The sequence below is a fragment of the Procambarus clarkii genome, chromosome 22 (genome assembly GCF_040958095.1).
Source record: "Procambarus clarkii isolate CNS0578487 chromosome 22, FALCON_Pclarkii_2.0, whole genome shotgun sequence".
NCBI lineage: Eukaryota > Metazoa > Arthropoda > Malacostraca > Decapoda > Cambaridae > Procambarus > Procambarus clarkii.
Window position 1 is genome coordinate 9,382,001 of NC_091171.1, and position 17,229 is coordinate 9,399,229.

The 17,229-nt window shown below is 46.1% G+C and overlaps 1 protein-coding gene across 1 annotated transcript in view; it reads right to left on the reverse strand.

The window, feature by feature from the left end:
- The window catches only part of LOC123756957 (uncharacterized), a 117,642-nt gene that overhangs the window by 1,932 nt on the left and 98,481 nt on the right, over positions 1-17,229 (reverse strand). The window lies entirely within an intron of this gene.

The following is a 17,229-nucleotide window of genomic DNA, read 5'->3' on the forward strand; positions in this document are numbered from 1 at the left end:
TGAACGGTCCCTTGAGCAGAGCTTACACTAGAACACTGTATAAACATCAAAGGTCCGTGGATCAACGTCTTCCCAGCGAGCATAAGAAATATTGCCGGAACAACCGTGGACATCTTCAAGAGATAACTAGATAGTTTTCTTCAAGGAGTGCCGGACCAACCGGGCTGTTGTGGGTATGTGGGCCTGCGGGCCAGATACATCTTCCAATGTATTCACCAAGTTGTATTCACCTAGTTGTGCTTGTGGGGGGTTGAGCCCTGCTCTTTCGACCCGCCTCTGAACTGTCAATTAATCAACTGTTACTATAATTTTACTTACACACACACACACACACACACACACACACACACACACACACACACACACAAACACACACACACACACACACACACACACACATAGGTGTAGGGAGCAGGAGGCCAGATACAAGGTATCATCTGGGAGAGGAAATTCTTCAGGAGTCAGAGAAGGAAAAAGACTTGGGGGTTGATATCACGCCAGACCTGTCTCCTGCAGCACATATCAAGCGGATAACATCAGCGGCATATGCCAGGCTGGCCAGCATACGAACGGCATTCAGAAACTTGTGTAAAGAATCATTCAGAACTTTGTATACCACATATGTCAGGCCAATCCTGGAGTATGCAGCCCCAGCATGGAGTCCATATCTAGTCAAGGATAAGATTAAACTGGAAAAGGTTCAAAGGTTTGCCACCAGACTAGTACCCGAGCTGAGAGGTATGAGCTACGAGGAGAGATTACGGGAATTAAACCTCACTTCGCTGGAAGACAGAAGAGTTAGGGGGACATGATCACCACATTCAAGATTCTGAAGGGAATTGATAGGGTAGATAAAGACAGTCTATTTAACACAAGGGAAACACGCACAAGGGGACACAGGTGGAAACTGAGTGCCCAAATGAGCCACAGAGATATTAGAAAGAACATTTTTAGTGTCAGAGTGGTTGACAAATGGAATGCATTAGGGGGTGATGTGGTGGAGGCTGACTCCATACACAGTTTCAAATGTAGATATGACAGAGCCCGATAGGCTCAGGAATCTGTACACCTGTTGATTGACAGTTGAGAGGCGGGACCAAAGAGCCAGAGCTCAACCCCTGCAAACACAACTAGGTGACAACTAGGTGAGTACACACACACACACACACACACACACACACACACACACACACACACACACACACACACACACACACACACACACACACTCACACTCACTCACTCACTCACTCACTCACTCACTCACTCACTCACTCACTCTCACTCTCTAGGAGAGTGTGCGTGGGACACAGTCAGCTATCAGGTAATATATAAAACTAAGGGACCTAAACCTCAGGTCGCTGGAAGAAAGAAGAGTTAGTGAAGACATGATCACCACAGAAAAAGATTCTCAGAAATTCATATGGTAGATAAAGACAATACTGTATATTTAACACAGGCGGCACACGCACAAGGGGACACAGATGGAAATCGAGTACCCACATGAGCCACAGGGACGTTACAAAGAACTTTTTCAGTATCAGAGTAGTTAACAAATGAATTTTTTTTAACACATTAGGTACATCTGCATTAGTGCAGCTGCCCTAGACTATATGAAGTGGAGTACAGTGTGTCAAAAAAGCTAACTAGGTGATGCTAAAAAAATCCCCATCACACAGGATGGTTAGTCATACAGAGGCATGTGATAAGCGGTCTGCACTGGCAGACTCCGGATGCATTTTGAGGATATCATCAACAAAAGATTGAATAAGGCAGCAGTGGTAATACAAGTCCCCATCTCGCAGGATGGTTAGTCATACAGAGCCATGTGTTTAATAGCATGCACTGGCAAATTTTGGGTATACTGTGAGGATATCTTCAAGAATACGAGAGTGAATAAAGTAATTGGAAAGCTCCAGGTACCTCATGCCAACTGGTCTGAAAGGTCTAATAACTGGGCATTCAGTGATGTAGTGCGGGAGATCGTGCCGTAGTTCCTGCTCACAGAGTTTGCAACTGGAGTGCTCAGGATTGGGAGATCCGTCACCTGCAGCCACCTGCCACAGGTAACTGTAACCCAACCTGATCCTTGCAACCACTGTGTCGCACAGTCTGGTGGACGTTTTGTGCTGCCCATAGATGTAGGTTTCAGATCTGAACAAATCATAGCTTTTTATACTAGTACTTTCAGGTCGTTGGGAGTCAGTAATTTCTTTCATATCAGATCTGAGTGTTTGGACCAATACAGTTTTGACAGCCGAGATGGGGATACCTAGATCTAATTCAACTTCATCCTTGTTACAAGCTAATTTGGCTGCAATGTCTGTCTCATTATGATGGGTTATATTTATGTGTGAAGGTATCCATACAAAGGAGATTCGAGACCCTTTACTCTGTGCATCAATTAGGTCATTTATAATTGGGAGTATGAGGTTCTTGCTGTCGATCTTCCAGGAGAAGTTTTCAATTGCTTGAAGAGCAGACTTTGAATCACAAAATATTACTCCTCCTCCAATGTTTTTTAATGTACTGGTAGCTAGGTGTAATGCTGCTAGTTCTGCTTGTGTGGAGGTCAGCCAGTTGTTTAACCTGACACTGACAGTCTTTGTGCAAATATTATTTCTATAAAACCTACATGCTGCTGCAGTCCGTCCAGTAGAAGATTGAACTGAGCCATCGGTGTGGACACAGTGCTCGTGAGATCTTAAATTCTCGAGACAGTTGAGAGGCGGGACCAAAGAGCCAGAGCTCAACAACTCACTCTGAGACACACGCTGAGGTAGCGGCACGAGCTGTGTTTTCTACTTTAAGATCAACATTATGTTGGCGTACGGTATGCGTACGCCAGTGTCAACAGTATGTGTTTACTGTTTGTCCTCGCACTGTGTCGCATGACAGGCTGAGGAGGAGGAGGAGGAGGAGGAGGAGGAGGAGGAGGAGGAGGAGGAGGAGGAGGAGGAGGAGGAGGGAGTGAGAGAGGCAGGGAGGGAGGTGACCCTCTGGAGGTAGAGGTCAGGAGGAAGTGTGCGAGGTTCTGGAGAAGGTAGTTGGAGCAAAGAGGGTGTGAGAAGAGAAAAGAGAGGAGAACTCTAAAGGTGAATGCCGCGTGAGAAGATAAACAAGAATGAAAGAAGCGAAGAGCAAGGGGGTTATACAGGTGTGGGGAAGAGTGGGTGGAGGCTGGGTACAGGTGTGGGGGGAAGAGTGGGTGGAGGCTGGGTACAGGTGGGGGGGGGGGGGGGGAAGAGTGGGTGGAGGCTGGGTACAGGTGGGGGGGAAGAGTGGGTGGAGGCTGGGTACAGGTGGGGGGGGAGAGTGGGTGGAGGCTGGGTACAGGTGGGGGGGGAAGAGTGGGTGGAGGCTGGGTACAGGTGGGGGGGGGGAAGAGTGGATGGAGGCTGAGTACAGGTGGGGGGGGGGGAAGAGTGGGTGGAGGCTGGGTACAGGTGTGGGGAAGAGTGGGTGGAGGCTGGGTAAAGGTGTGGGGAAGAGTGGGTACAGGTGTGGGGAAGAGTGGGTGGAGGCTGGCTACAGGTGTGGGGAAGAGTGGGTGGAGGCTGGGTACAGGTATGTTAGGGCGTGGGTGAGGTAGGATGCAGTGGTACAGGTGTGGGGGAGAGACGGAGGGGGGGGGGGGGGTGTGGGCGGACACACACACCTCGGGAACTACGCCCGTCCCACATTACATAGTCCCTAAACGACCGACACACACACACACACCAGCTAACTTCCCCTTCCCCAATCCCTCCCACAAATCCCTCCCACCAATCCCTCCAACCCAATCCCTCCAACCCAATCCCTCCAACCCAATCCCTCCAACCCAATCCCTCCCACCAATCCCTCATACCACCCTCCCAACAATTGTACACACCCATCTGAATGTGCGTGAATACATCTCAATATTCATCCATAGGCATCCATGTACGGTGAAATACACGAGTCAAACCATTCACTCACAGCTTAGCTCACGACCCCCCTCCCCCCCCCACACACACAAGAATGTGCAGGACATGATGGGTTTTGTCACCCAGAAGTGCCAGGAAGCTGCAGACAGGTTTATCCCGGTCCAAAAGGAGAAAAACGAAAAAAAAAACAGAAAAACCCCATAGTTCAACCAGGAATACAAGGTAGCGAAGCAACTGAGTACAAGAACATGGAGAAACTACAGAAATAACAGAACACCGGAGAGCAGGGAGAGATACCAGAGGGCCAGAAATGAGTACCTCAGAGTGAGAAGAGAAGCAGAGAGACAGTATGAAAATGACATAGCGAATAAAGCCAAGACCCAACCAAAACTGCTCCACAGCCACATCAGGATGAAAACAGCAATGAAGGAAAAAGTGATGAAACTGAGGAAAGGGGAGAACAGATACACAGAGAATGACAAAATGACAAGGTGTATGAAGAATTCAACAAGTGATTCCAGGAGGTTTTCACAGTAGAAAAAAGAGGCAGCAAACCAAGCAACCTTAGAAGAATTTGACCTCTCCAGGGATGAGGACAAAAGGAATCTGTTGGAGCAGAATGTGACAAAGGATGTTGGGCCTGACAGCTTCTCATTATGGGTACTAAAAGAAGGTGCAGAAGCACTAAGTGTGCCCCACTATGATGCATAACAGGTCACTGGAAACAGGAGACCTACCGGAAAGCTGGAAGACAGCTATTGTAGTCCCAGTATACAAAAAGGGTGAGCGGCAAGAGGCAATGAACTAAAGGTCAATTTCCCTAACTTGTATACCATGCAAGGTGATGGAAAAGATCTGGAAGGATATAACTTTGTAACACACCACCAACATGGATTCAGAGATGGTAAATCGTGCCTCACAGGTTTAATAGAATTCTATAACCAGGCAACAAAAATTAGGCAGAAAAGAGAAGGGTGGGCTGACTGCATTTTCCTGGACTACCAGAAAGCCTTTGACACAGTACCCCATAAAAAGCTGTTCAAAAAGATGGAGTAACAGGCAGGAGTAAAGGGGAAGGTACTCCAGTGGATAAGGGAGTACTTAAGCAACAGGAAACAGCGAGTAACGGTGAGTGGGGAGATATAAGAGTGGCGAGATGTCATTAGCGGAGTCCCACAGGGCTCAGTACTTGGACCCATCCTATTTCTAATATATATAAACGATCTTCTGGAGGGTATAGACTCGTTCCTCTCAATGTTGGCTGATGATGCAAAAATAATGAGAAGAATCAAGACGGATGAATATAGACAGCCTACAGGATGACTTGGACAAACTGGAGGAATGGTCTAGAAAATGGCTGCTAAAGTTCAACTCAGGAAAGTGTAAGGTAATGAAATTAGGCGAAGGGAGCAGGAGGCTGAACACAAGGTACCATCTGGGAGGTGAAATCCTGCAAGAGTGAAAGAGAGAGAGAGAGAGAGAGGTTTGGGGGTTGATATCACACCGAACCTTTTCCCAGAGGCCCACATCAAAAGAATATCATCAGCGGCATATGTTAGACTGGCCAACATAAGAACTGCCTTTAGAAACTTGTGTAAGGAATCGTTCAGGACCCTGTACACCACTTATGTCAGACCAATCCTGGAATATGCAGCTCCAGCCTGGAGTCCATACCTAGTTAAACACAAGACAAAGTTAGAGAAGATTCAGCGGTATGCCACCAGGCTCGTCCCGGAACTGAGAGGTATGAGCTACGAGGAAAGGCAAAAAGGAGCTGAACCTCACGTCCCTGGAAAACAGAAGAATAAGGGGAGACATGATAACCACCTACAAAATTTTCAGGGGAATTGACAGGGTGGAGAAAGACAAACTCTTCAGCACGGGCAGGACACGAACAAGGGGACACAGGTGAAAACTTAGTACCCAGATGAGCCACAGGGACGTTAGAACGAATTTTTTCAGTGTCAGAGTAGTTGATAAATGAAATGCACTAGGAAGTGATGTGGTGGAGGCTGACTCCATACACAGTTTCAACTGTAGATATAATAGAGCCCAGTAGGCTTAGGAATCTGTACACCAGTTGATTGACGGTTGAGAGGCGGGACCAGAGAGCCAGAGCTCAACTGCCGCAAGCACAATTAGATAAGTACACACACGCACATGATCCCAGCATTGTATGTGTGTGTGTGTGTATATATAATATATATATGTAATATATATAATATATCATATATAACTGAAAACTCACACCCCAGAAGTGACTCGAATCGATACTGCCAGGAGCACTGCAACTGGTGTACAGGACCCTTTATCCACTCGACCATCACGTCTGGACAAAAGATGATGGTAGCCGAGGATAATTCCCCATCATCTCGCCGGCACGTGAGGAACACAAATGCGAACAAGCCTGAATGGTCCCCAGGCATATATGCAACTGAAAACATGCATTCAGTTGCATATATGCCTGGGGGACCAATCAGGCTTGTTCGCATTTGTGTTCCTCACGTGTGCCCCAAAGAATGAGGTGATGTGATAAAATATCATGCCCAAGATTACCATCAGAGTGCTGGCGGGATGATGGGGAATTAGCCTCGGCTATCATCATCTTTTGTCCGGTCGTGATGGTCGAGTGGTTAAGGGGTCTTGTACACCAGTTGCAGAGTGCTCCTGGCAGTATGGGTTCGAGTCACTTCTGGGGTGTGAGTTTTCAGTTGCATATATGCCTGGGGACCATTCAGGCTTGTTCGCATATATATATATATATATATATATATATATATATATATATATATATATATATATATATATATATATATATATATATATATATATATATACAGTGGTACCTCGGAATGCGAGTGTCCCTGTATGCGAGTTTTTCGGAAGACGAGCAGGATTTACTCCAAAAATATGTCTCGGAAGGCGAGGGTTACCTCGGGACGCGAGTTTGTTGATACGTGTACAGGCCGACTGGCGCGTGGTGGCATGGCGATCGCGCCTCAGTTTACCAGTGTCTCATGTCCAGTGACTATCCCACCTGAATTCTTCACAAGGATTTACAGTTTTTTATCGTTTTTTTGGCCATTTGAGCATAAAAGTTGTCATTATATATCTTGCCATGGGTCTTAAGAAAGCCATTGGTAAGGTTCAACCTAAGAAAATATCTGTGAGTAGAGGCAGTAGAGAATGTCCCTTCTTAATTAAGAAAATGTGTGAAGTATGGGAAGAACTGCAAAGTTTTGTTGAAAAAACTCACCCAGATAAAGCTGTAGCAGGCCGTTGCATTGACCTTTTAAATGATAATGTGATGTCTTACTACAGACAAGTGTTAAAATGTAGGGAAAAACAAGTGTCATTAGACAAATTCCTAGTAAAACAAGCAAGTCCTAGTGGTATGCAGGCAAAATGTGCCAGAGTGTGCATACCAGTGAAGTCCTCACTGCCTGATGTGATAATGGAAGGGGACTCCCCTTCCAAACAGTAACTCCTCTCTTCCTCCCACCTCCTCACCATCTTCCATACGCCTACAGCATTCAACAGCAAGGTAAGTAATAACTTGAACATAGTTTTGTAGGTTTATTTAGATGAATTAGGTATAAAAATTTAGTTTGATGTGGGGTTTTTGGGGTAGTCAGGAACGGATTAATTCATTTCCCTTTATTTCTTATGGGGAAATTAGCTTCGGAATGCGAGTTTTCGGAATACGAGGCGTCTCCAGGAACCAATTAAACTCTTAAACTGAGGTATGCCTGTATATATATATATATATATATATATATATATATATATATGTCGTACCTAGTAGCCAGAACTCACTTCTCAGCCTACTATTCAAGGCCCGATTTGCCTAATAAGCCAAGTTTTCCTGAATTAATATATTTACTATAATTTTTTTCTTATGAAATGATAAAGCAACCCTTTTCTCTATGTATGAGGTCAATTTTTTTTTATTGGAGTTAAAATTAACGTAGATATATGACCGAACCTAACCAACCCTACCTAACCTAACCTAACCTATATTTATAGGTAAGGTTAGGTTAGGTAGCCAAAAAAAGCTAGGTTAGGTTAGGTTAGGTAGGTTAGGTAGACGAAAAAACATTAATTCATGAAAACTTGGCTTATTAGGCAAATCGGGCCTTGAATAGTAGGCTGAGAAGTGCGTTCTGGCTATTAGGTACGACATATATATATATATATATATATATATATATATATATATATGCGTCACGGTACTGTGTACGTTTAGGGGTGATCCTGGACGGCATGGGTTCGAATCCTGGCCGGGTCAAAGAGTTCTTAGTGATATATGGCTTGCGCGTTCATGCAGCTTTCTCACATATATATAGTAAATATGTGGCGATACATGTGGCCTAACCTCAAGATAACCTATAGCGCCTGAGTGAATTGCGCCTGGGGGGTCGTAGTCCTAATGGCCCGGGTTCGATTCCCGGTGGAGGCGGAAACAAATGGGCTGTTTCTTTCACCCTGATGCGCCTGTTACATAGTAGTAAATAGGTACCTGGGAGTTAGACAGCTGTTATGGGCTGCTTCCTTGGATGTGTGTGTATTTACTATTTGTCTGCAGAATCTAGCTATTAGCTCCTTGACCCCCGCCTTTCTAAGTAATCTATTTTTACTCTATTGTATCCACTACATATATTTCTAACGGCGCGCGCGCACATCATCAGGAAGCAGCCTGTAGCAGCTGTCTAACTCCCATGTACCTATTTACTGCTAGGTGAAGAAGAGCATCAGGCTGAAAGAAACTGCCCATTTGTTTCCGCCTCGACCGGTAATCGAACCCGGGCCCTTAGGACTAGGACCCCCGAGCGTTGTCCACTCAGCTGCGAGGCCCTCTAACACAGGTCAAGGGGTCCTGACCTGTGTATGTGTGTGTTAGAAATATATGTAGTAGATATAATATATTAGTTAGAATGTAGTAGATATAATATATTAGGCAGAATATGTTAGAATGGCGGGTCCAAGAGCTAAAATAGCTCGATTCTGCAGACACAAATAGTAAAAAAACACTGGCGTGCGCTCACGTACGCACGTGTGTGTCAGCAAGGCGGACAGCCCGCCTGCGATCATAACTCACGCTATATTCCACATTTCTAATACTTTTTCCTTCACCTTCTCCTCTCATCTTTACACAAAAGAAAAATGGAGACACGGGGGAGGGAACGCGTTTGGGAAATTGGTGTGTGAAGGGCGTACTTGGTCTCCAGCCACCGAAAGACGAGATGGGAGCTGGAGGTAAGTGGAGGGAGGATGATGGGGTGAAGGGGGAGAGAAGGGGGTGGTGGAGAGTGAGATAGGATGTTATAAGGAAAGAGTTGAACCTTGTACTCCTGGATGAAAGTTTAGTATTTATCTGTAGATGTGGGAAGTATCTGGAGTTGTGTGAATACTCTAGCAGCAGTATTTGGAGCTTTCACAGAAACCCATGCAGGGGAATTGTTGGACAGTGAGATCTGGATACCAGGATATAATCTATACAGGTGTGATAGTGTATATAGGTCACATGGAGGAGTGGGTCTGTGTATTAGGGAAGACCTTGTATGCTCGGAGCTCCTTAACTCTACAAATGAGGTGGTAAGAGGTACTGGGAGTAAAAATAGAGAAAATAAACTTAGTTATTATTATAATATACAAACCGCCAGACACGTGGAATATACTGGAGGGCCAAGTACCAAATCTACACAGTAAAATAACAACGTACTGGAGTGAACGATATGGAAGAAAATGCATACCACATACTCAGATCACAAGCTCATTGAAGTGCAAACTACCATCAATACTCAGAATAGACCTAAAACAATGATCAAGCGAGAGGGGTTATTCAGTAAATTAAATTTTATCAATAAAAGGATAGACTGGGAGACAGTAAACAGGGAACTTACATTCAATGGGAAACTGTTCTAAGTAATACAAATTATACAGAAGGAATAAAACAACTGCCATCTGAAGCATATGAAGTCTGTCTGAAACATGTTCCCTTTAGGAGCCAGAAAGGGGTCCAACATAGAGAGAGACCGCAGACGATACTATAAAAGAAGAAGAAAAAACGGAAATGCAGAAGCAGACACGACTTTCCCTACGAAGAATTAATAATTTAAACACGGTGATTGAAGAAATCGAGCAGAAACTGAAACACTCATATCAGATTGATGAAGGCAACTAGAACAGAAAGCAATTTAAGAAATAAAGAAAAATCCAAAATATTTCTTCTCATATGCGAAATCAAAAGCAAAAACCACTGCCAGTATTGAACCTATTCGTACGAGTGAAGGTTCATACACGGAGGATGACAAAGAAATTAGTGACATCTTAAATAAGCAGTATGAGGACATGTTTAGCACTCCAATATACAACATGAAAAGTGGAAGATCCAGACAATTTCTTTATGCGGGATAGCCAAACCCCTGTAAATATAACTGATATCAACACGAGCGTAGCACATTTTGAAAGACAAATTGACAATATGCCCATGCACTCAGCTCCGGGGGCCAGATTCATGGAATTCAGTATTTATAAAGAAATGCAAAGTGCCAGTAGCACAGGCACTCAGTATAGTGTGGAGGAAGAGCTTGGACACGGGGGAGATATCAGATGCACTTAAAGTAGCAGACATAGCGCCTCTACACAAGGGAGGGAGCAAAGCATTGACAAAGAATTATTGACCAGTTGCACTAACGTCCCACATAATAAGAGTATTCGAGAGAGGATCAGGAGTCAGGTCACTACTTTCACGGAGACCAATGACCTCCACAACCCAGGCCAACATGGATTTAGAGCAGGAAGATCATGCCTCTCACAGCTACTTGATCACTGCGACAAAGTCACTGAGGCATTAGAAGAAAATCAGAAAGCTGATGTGGTATAAACAGACTTTGCAAAGGCATTCGATAAATGTGACCATGGCGTGATAGCACACAAAATGAGGTCAATGGAAATAACCGGTAAAGTAGGACGCTGGATACTCAGTTTTCTGACGAACAGAACACAAAGAGTAACAGTCAATTAAGTAAAATCGAGTCCAAGCGCAGTTAAAAGCTCTGTACCTCAGGGTTATAGCTTAAGGTTATTTTGAGATGATTTCGGGGCTTTAGTGTCCCCGCAGCCCGGTCCTCGACCAGGCCTCCACCACCAGGAGCTGTCCGTGACAGCTGACTAACTCCTAAGTACCTATTTACTACTAGGTAACAAGGGCATCAGGGTGAAAAAAAAACTCTGCCCATTGTTTCTCGCTGACGCCCGTGATCGAATCCGGGACCACAGGATCACGAGAACAGTGTTCTGTCCGCTCAGCCGCCGGCTCCGTATCATTGGAGCTTCGTGGTATCCTATGCAGATGACACAAAAATCAGCATGAATAGTACCTCTGCTGAAGAGGTATCCAATGAAGGGATCCCATCACAATGGTTGTACTATACAAATCACTTGTACTGTCCCGTCTTGAGTACTGTTTAGTACTCACTTCCCCCCTTCAGAGCAGGAGAGATTGCTGAAATAGAGGGAGTACAGAGAACATATACGGCACGCTTAGACGAGATAAAGCACCTAAATTATTGGGATCGTCTCAAAGCTCTCCAAATGTGCTCTCTAGAAAGGAAACGAGAGATATCAAATAATATACACGTGAAAAGTACTGGAAGGTCAGGTCCTAAATCTACACAGTAAAATAACAACGATATGGAAGAAAATGCAAAATAGAACCTGTGAAAAGCAGAGGTGCCATAGGCACAATCAGAGAACACTGTATAAACAACAGAGGTCCGCGGTTGTTCAACGTCCTCCCAGCAAGCATAAGAAATATTGTCGGAACAACCGTGGACATCTTCAAGAGAAAACTAGATTGCTTCCTCCAAGGAGTGCCGGACCAACCAGGCTGTGGTGGGTATGTGGGCCTGCGGGCCGCTCCAAGCAACAGCCTGGTGGACCACTCTCTCACAAGTCAAGCCTGGCCTCGGGCCCGACTTGGGGAGTAGAACAACTCCCAGAACCCCATCAACCAGGTATCAACCAGGTAAGGTGGCCGAGGCTGTGTATATCCTCGAGGTACTTGGGCGGCGTCTCTTGCTCCAGGTGGTGGTCCTTGCTGCGTAATGTTCACTAGTTAGGGGCCATAGTCCTGGTGCTAGCCACCAGGACTGTGGCCCCACGAGGGCGCCATTGGCTTCCTTTAAGCAGCAGTGAGGAGGGGGGTCCTGACCCCGAGCAGCAGTGAGCAGGGGGGTGGTGACCCCCAGCAGCAGCGAGGAGGGGGGTGGTGACCCCAGCAGCAGCGAGGAGGGGGGTGGTGACCCCAGCAGCGGAGTGTGGGTGCGTCGTCAGCAGGAGTGAGCAGCAGCAGCAGCAGGCTGGTAGGGAGCGAGGAGAGGCCCCCTGCGAGTCGGAAATTGTTCAAAGGAGGAAGCCGCCACCAAATTTGATTCTAGGACTTTATATATTTTTTCCTCCCGGTTAAGACTTAGTGGAGAGTTTGTTTTATTCTTGGCTGCCTTGTGTCTCGTCCTCACGATATGATCGATCCCAGTTCGAGTCCCTCGGGGTGTCTGTGATAGGGAATGTTGTTTGTGCTGGCTGGCCGGTCGCTGGTGCAAGGGTCTGGAAAGATGGGGTTCCAGTGTGGTGTGAACACACGTCCAGTGTCTGGTCTTCCCTCCTCGTTATACTTTACCTCAAGGTGACCCCAAGGTGACCTCAAGGTGACCCAAGGTGATCCCAAGGTGACTCCAAGGTAACCCCAAGGTGACCCCAAGATATTCGCAAGGTTACCTCAAGGTATCTTCATGGTAACCTCAGGTACCATCCACTTAGTCATTAAGTAACCATTATGGCACAGAAGGTTATTTCTAAAATGCCTGTGTCTGAGCTGGCCGTCCGCAGCGCACTTGATCTACCCTGCGCTATAGTGTGCAGCCCCAGTGAGTCTCTTGTACGTTGTTATGCTGTCTCATGAGTGAGAGGTTTACTTCTCTGGGCAACATCCTGTAGCCTAAGCCTCCCACTTGAGGCCCCGGAGTCATCCAACATTGACGTGTCCAGTTCTGAAATCCTGTAATATCTCCTGTTGTGACCGCTGAACCTGTGTTTACTAAACACTTGTCATGGACAACACCCCATACTTTCCCAGCTCACAAATTGTTTAATAAATGAAAACTAAGCCGCCGTGATTGAAGAAAGATGCACAGGTCTCGTAAATGACACCAACTAGATACTTAGATGCTTTACGAATACATGCTGCATGATCCTTAGCCTTCTTGTGTTTGTGTTTTGTTTTTCCTGACTTACGCTGTGGCGTTGAAGTGATGTGAAGACTGTCTTTCAGTATCGGGAAGGCTGATGATGGTGCTCATGAGTGGGACGCCGCTCCTAAGTTAGAACTCGACGAGACTCCCAGCTTCTTCATGATGCCTTTTACTCTTATGCCAGTTCTCATTACACACACACACAGTAGATATAGATGAACTGTTTAACACGGGTGGAACACGAACAAGGGGACACAGGTGGAAACTGAGTACCCAAATGAGTCACAGGGACGTTAGAAAGAACTTCTTCAGTGTCAGAGTGGTTAATAGGTGGAATGCATTAGGCAGTGATGTGGTGGAGGCTGACTCCATACACAGTTTCAAATGTAGATATGATAGAGCCCAGTAGGCTCAGGAATCTGTACACCAGTTGATTGACAGTTGAGAGGCGGGACCAAAGAGCCAGAGCTCAACCCCCCCAAGCACAATTAAGTGAGTACACATACATACAGGGACCTCGCGGCTGAGTGGATAGCGCTCGAGGGTCGTAGTCCTAATGGCCCGGGTTCGATTCCGGCGGAGGCAGAAACAAATGGGCCAAGTTTCTTTTGTCCTACTGATCCTGTTCACCTAGCAGTAAATAGGTACCTGGGAGTTAGACAGCTGTTACGGGCTAATTCCTGGAGGTGTGTGTGTACTTACCTAGTTGTGCTTGCGGGGGTTGAGCTCTGGCTCGTTGGTCCCGCCTCTCAACGGTCAATCAACTACATGTGTGTGTGTGTTTTAGAGAGAAATATATGTAGTAAACATTATAGAGGAAAAATACATTGGTTAGAAAGGCGGGGTCCAAGAGCTAATAGTTTGATTCTACAGACACAAATAGTAAATATAGATATAGATAGATGAAATTTACATATTGGGAATGAAATTTGATTCTTCAATGACGCTGAAAAGCCACGCGCTTAACCTAGCCCAAAAGGCAGCCAGGAAACTTAGTCCCACGGGGCATCTCACACCTTATATGAAGCACAAGTTCGCCCTCATCTAGAGTATGCACCCCTTTCTGGATGGCAACCCCCCCCCCCATCATTCATCAGACTGTTGGACAAAGTGGAGAGACTGGCAGGAAGGTTTATCTCCGGTCTTGACCAAGTCTGGTGGGAACAGTCTGGACATCAGAGCCTACAACACCGTCGTGACGTTGGTGGTCTTACTGTTATGTACAAGGCCAACATTCTCAAAGTTCCGCACCTGGCCCAACTCAGTGGACAACCAGTAGCTCATCCTCCCAGCAAGTATAAGAAATATTGCCGGAACAACCGCTGGACATCTTCAAGAGAAAACTAGATAGTTTTCTTCAAGGAGTGCCGGACCAACCGGGCTGTAGTGGGTATGTGGGCCTGCGGGCCGCTCCAAGCAACAGCCTGTTGGACCAAACTCTCACAAGTCAAGGCCGGGCTTGGGAGTAGAAGAACTCCCAGAACCCCATCAACCAGGTAACAAGCAGGTAGACTCTCAACCTTCAACATTCTCCTGCTCGAAGTGTTTTTTTTTCAAGAACATCACTCCATCCGCGATTATTCACCCCAAGGCTGACTGGTATCTGGAATTGGTTCGCTCAACAGGTTGATACACAGGAAATCAGGTCAAGTGATCACATGAAGACTGGCACACAGTTGGCTACAGGCTCATCTTGTTCCCTATATGATTGTTACCTAATGTTAACGAATAAAGACTATTCCTACTGATGTACATCACAGACTCATGAAATAAATGGGTCTGAAGAAGTAGGTTTCAACTGAGCTGAAGTAGGCTCAGTTGGGCTCACAGCTCGCGCTCGCAGCTTCACCAGGTACGGTATTTGACAGCCCTTATGACCCCTAGTCCGGGTTTCACAAGAGGGAGAGTGTAGGTGTAGTCAGGGTGTGGGAGCGAGGGGCGGCAGAGTTCATGGGACACACTGGGGAAATCTGGGCCCCGACCCGACGCCCGGTAACACAATTGAAACAGCTTCACGCCCATAAACAAAGCAAGAACCAACTTCAAAAAGTCAATTGTTTTGTTTTACGACGAATTTAGTTTGAAATAGAAATCAGGAAATCAATTATTTATTTTTGAATCAAGAAACATTATTTGTAGTGGGAGAGGGAGGGGGGGGGGGGGTGCCGTGCGTTGGGGGACAGACGCCCCCTGTTCACTGTTCCAACGCCGCCTGTGAACAGTGTGGTGAGTCAGGAGAACAGACCGCCTGTGAACAGTGTAGTGAGTCAGGAGAACAGACCGCCTGTGAACAGTGTGGTGAGTCAGGAGAACAGACCGCCTGTGAACAGTGTAGTGAGTCAGGAGAACAGACCGCCTGTGAACAGTGTGGTGAGTCAGGAGAACAGACCGCCTGTGAACAGTGTGGTGAGTCAGGAGAACAGACCGCCTGTGAACAGTGTGGTGAGTCAGGAGAACAGACCGCCTGTGAACAGTGTAGTGAGTCAGGAGAACAGACCGCCTGTGAACAGTGTGGTGAGTCAGGAGAACAGACCGCCTGTGAACAGTGTAGTGAGTCAGGAGAACAGACCGCCTGTGAACAGTGTGATCAAAATAACATAACAAGAACTGTGGGGCGGAGATGGTGGAGTGAGACACACATTTGGCATCTAGATACGCGGCTCCGTCACACTACGGTGCACGGTGACCCACGCTCTCTGTGTGTGTACTATTTGTGTTTGCAGATTCGAGCTATTAGTTCTTGATCTCGCTTACACACTCACTAACTCACTCACTCTCGCTCACTCTCTCACTCTTACTCACACTCTCACTCACACTCTCACTTACTAGACTCATTTCTCTCAATGTTTGCTGACGACGCCAAAATTATGGGAAAGATTAAGATAGAAGAGGACTGCTTGAGGCTTCAAGAAGACTTGAACAAGCTGCAGGAATGGTCAAACAAATGGTTGTTAGAGTTTAACCCAACCAAATGTAATGTAATGAAGATAGGGGTAGGAAGCAGGAGACCAGATACAAGGTATCATCTGGGAGATAAAAAATTTCAAGAGTCAGAGAGAGCGAAAGACCTGGGGGTTAATACCACGCCAGACCTGTCCCCTGCAGCCCATGTCAAGAAGATAACATCAGCGGCATATGCCAGGCTGGCCAATATAAGAACGGCATTTAGAAATTTGTGTAAGGAATTATTCAGAACTTTGTATACCACATATGTCAGGCCAATCCTGGAGTATGCAGCCCCAGCATGGAGTCCATATCTAGTCAAGGATAAGACTAAACTGGAAAAGGTTCAAAGGTTTGCCACCAGACTAGTACCTGAGCTGAGAGGTATGAGCTACGAGGAGAGACTACGGGAATTAAACCTCACTTCGCTGGAAGACAGAAGAGTTAGGGGGGGACATGATGATCACATTCAAGATTCTCAAAGGAATTGATAGGGTAGATAAAGACAGGCTATTTAACACAAGGAGCACACGCACTAGGGGACACAGGTGGAAACTGAGTGCCCAAATGAGCCACAGAGATGTTTGAAAGAACTTTTTTAGTGTCAGAGTGGTTGACAAATGGAATGCATTAGTAAGTGATGTGGTGGAGGTTGACTCCATACACAGTTTCAAGTGTAGATATGATAGAGCCCAATAGGCTCAGGAACCTGTACACCTGTTGATTGACGGTTGAGAGGCGGGACCAAAGAGCCAGAACTCAACCCCCGCACGCACAAATAGGTGAGTACACACGCACGCACACACACACACACACACACACACACACACACACACACACACACACACACACACACACACACACACACACACACACACACACACACACACAGACATAGTGGCAATAGTGGAAACTAAAATAAATGGCATGATCTCGGATGCAATCTTTCCAGAGGGGTACCAGGTGATAAGAAAAGAAAGGACACAGAGACAGGGAGGAGTGGCACTACTAATAAAGCGGAAATGGAAGTTTGATGAGCTGGAAAATCCGGGTACCAATGAAAGCACAAGCTTCATACATGGAACTCTGACAGTGGATGGGAAGAAGATTGTAATCTTGATACTCTA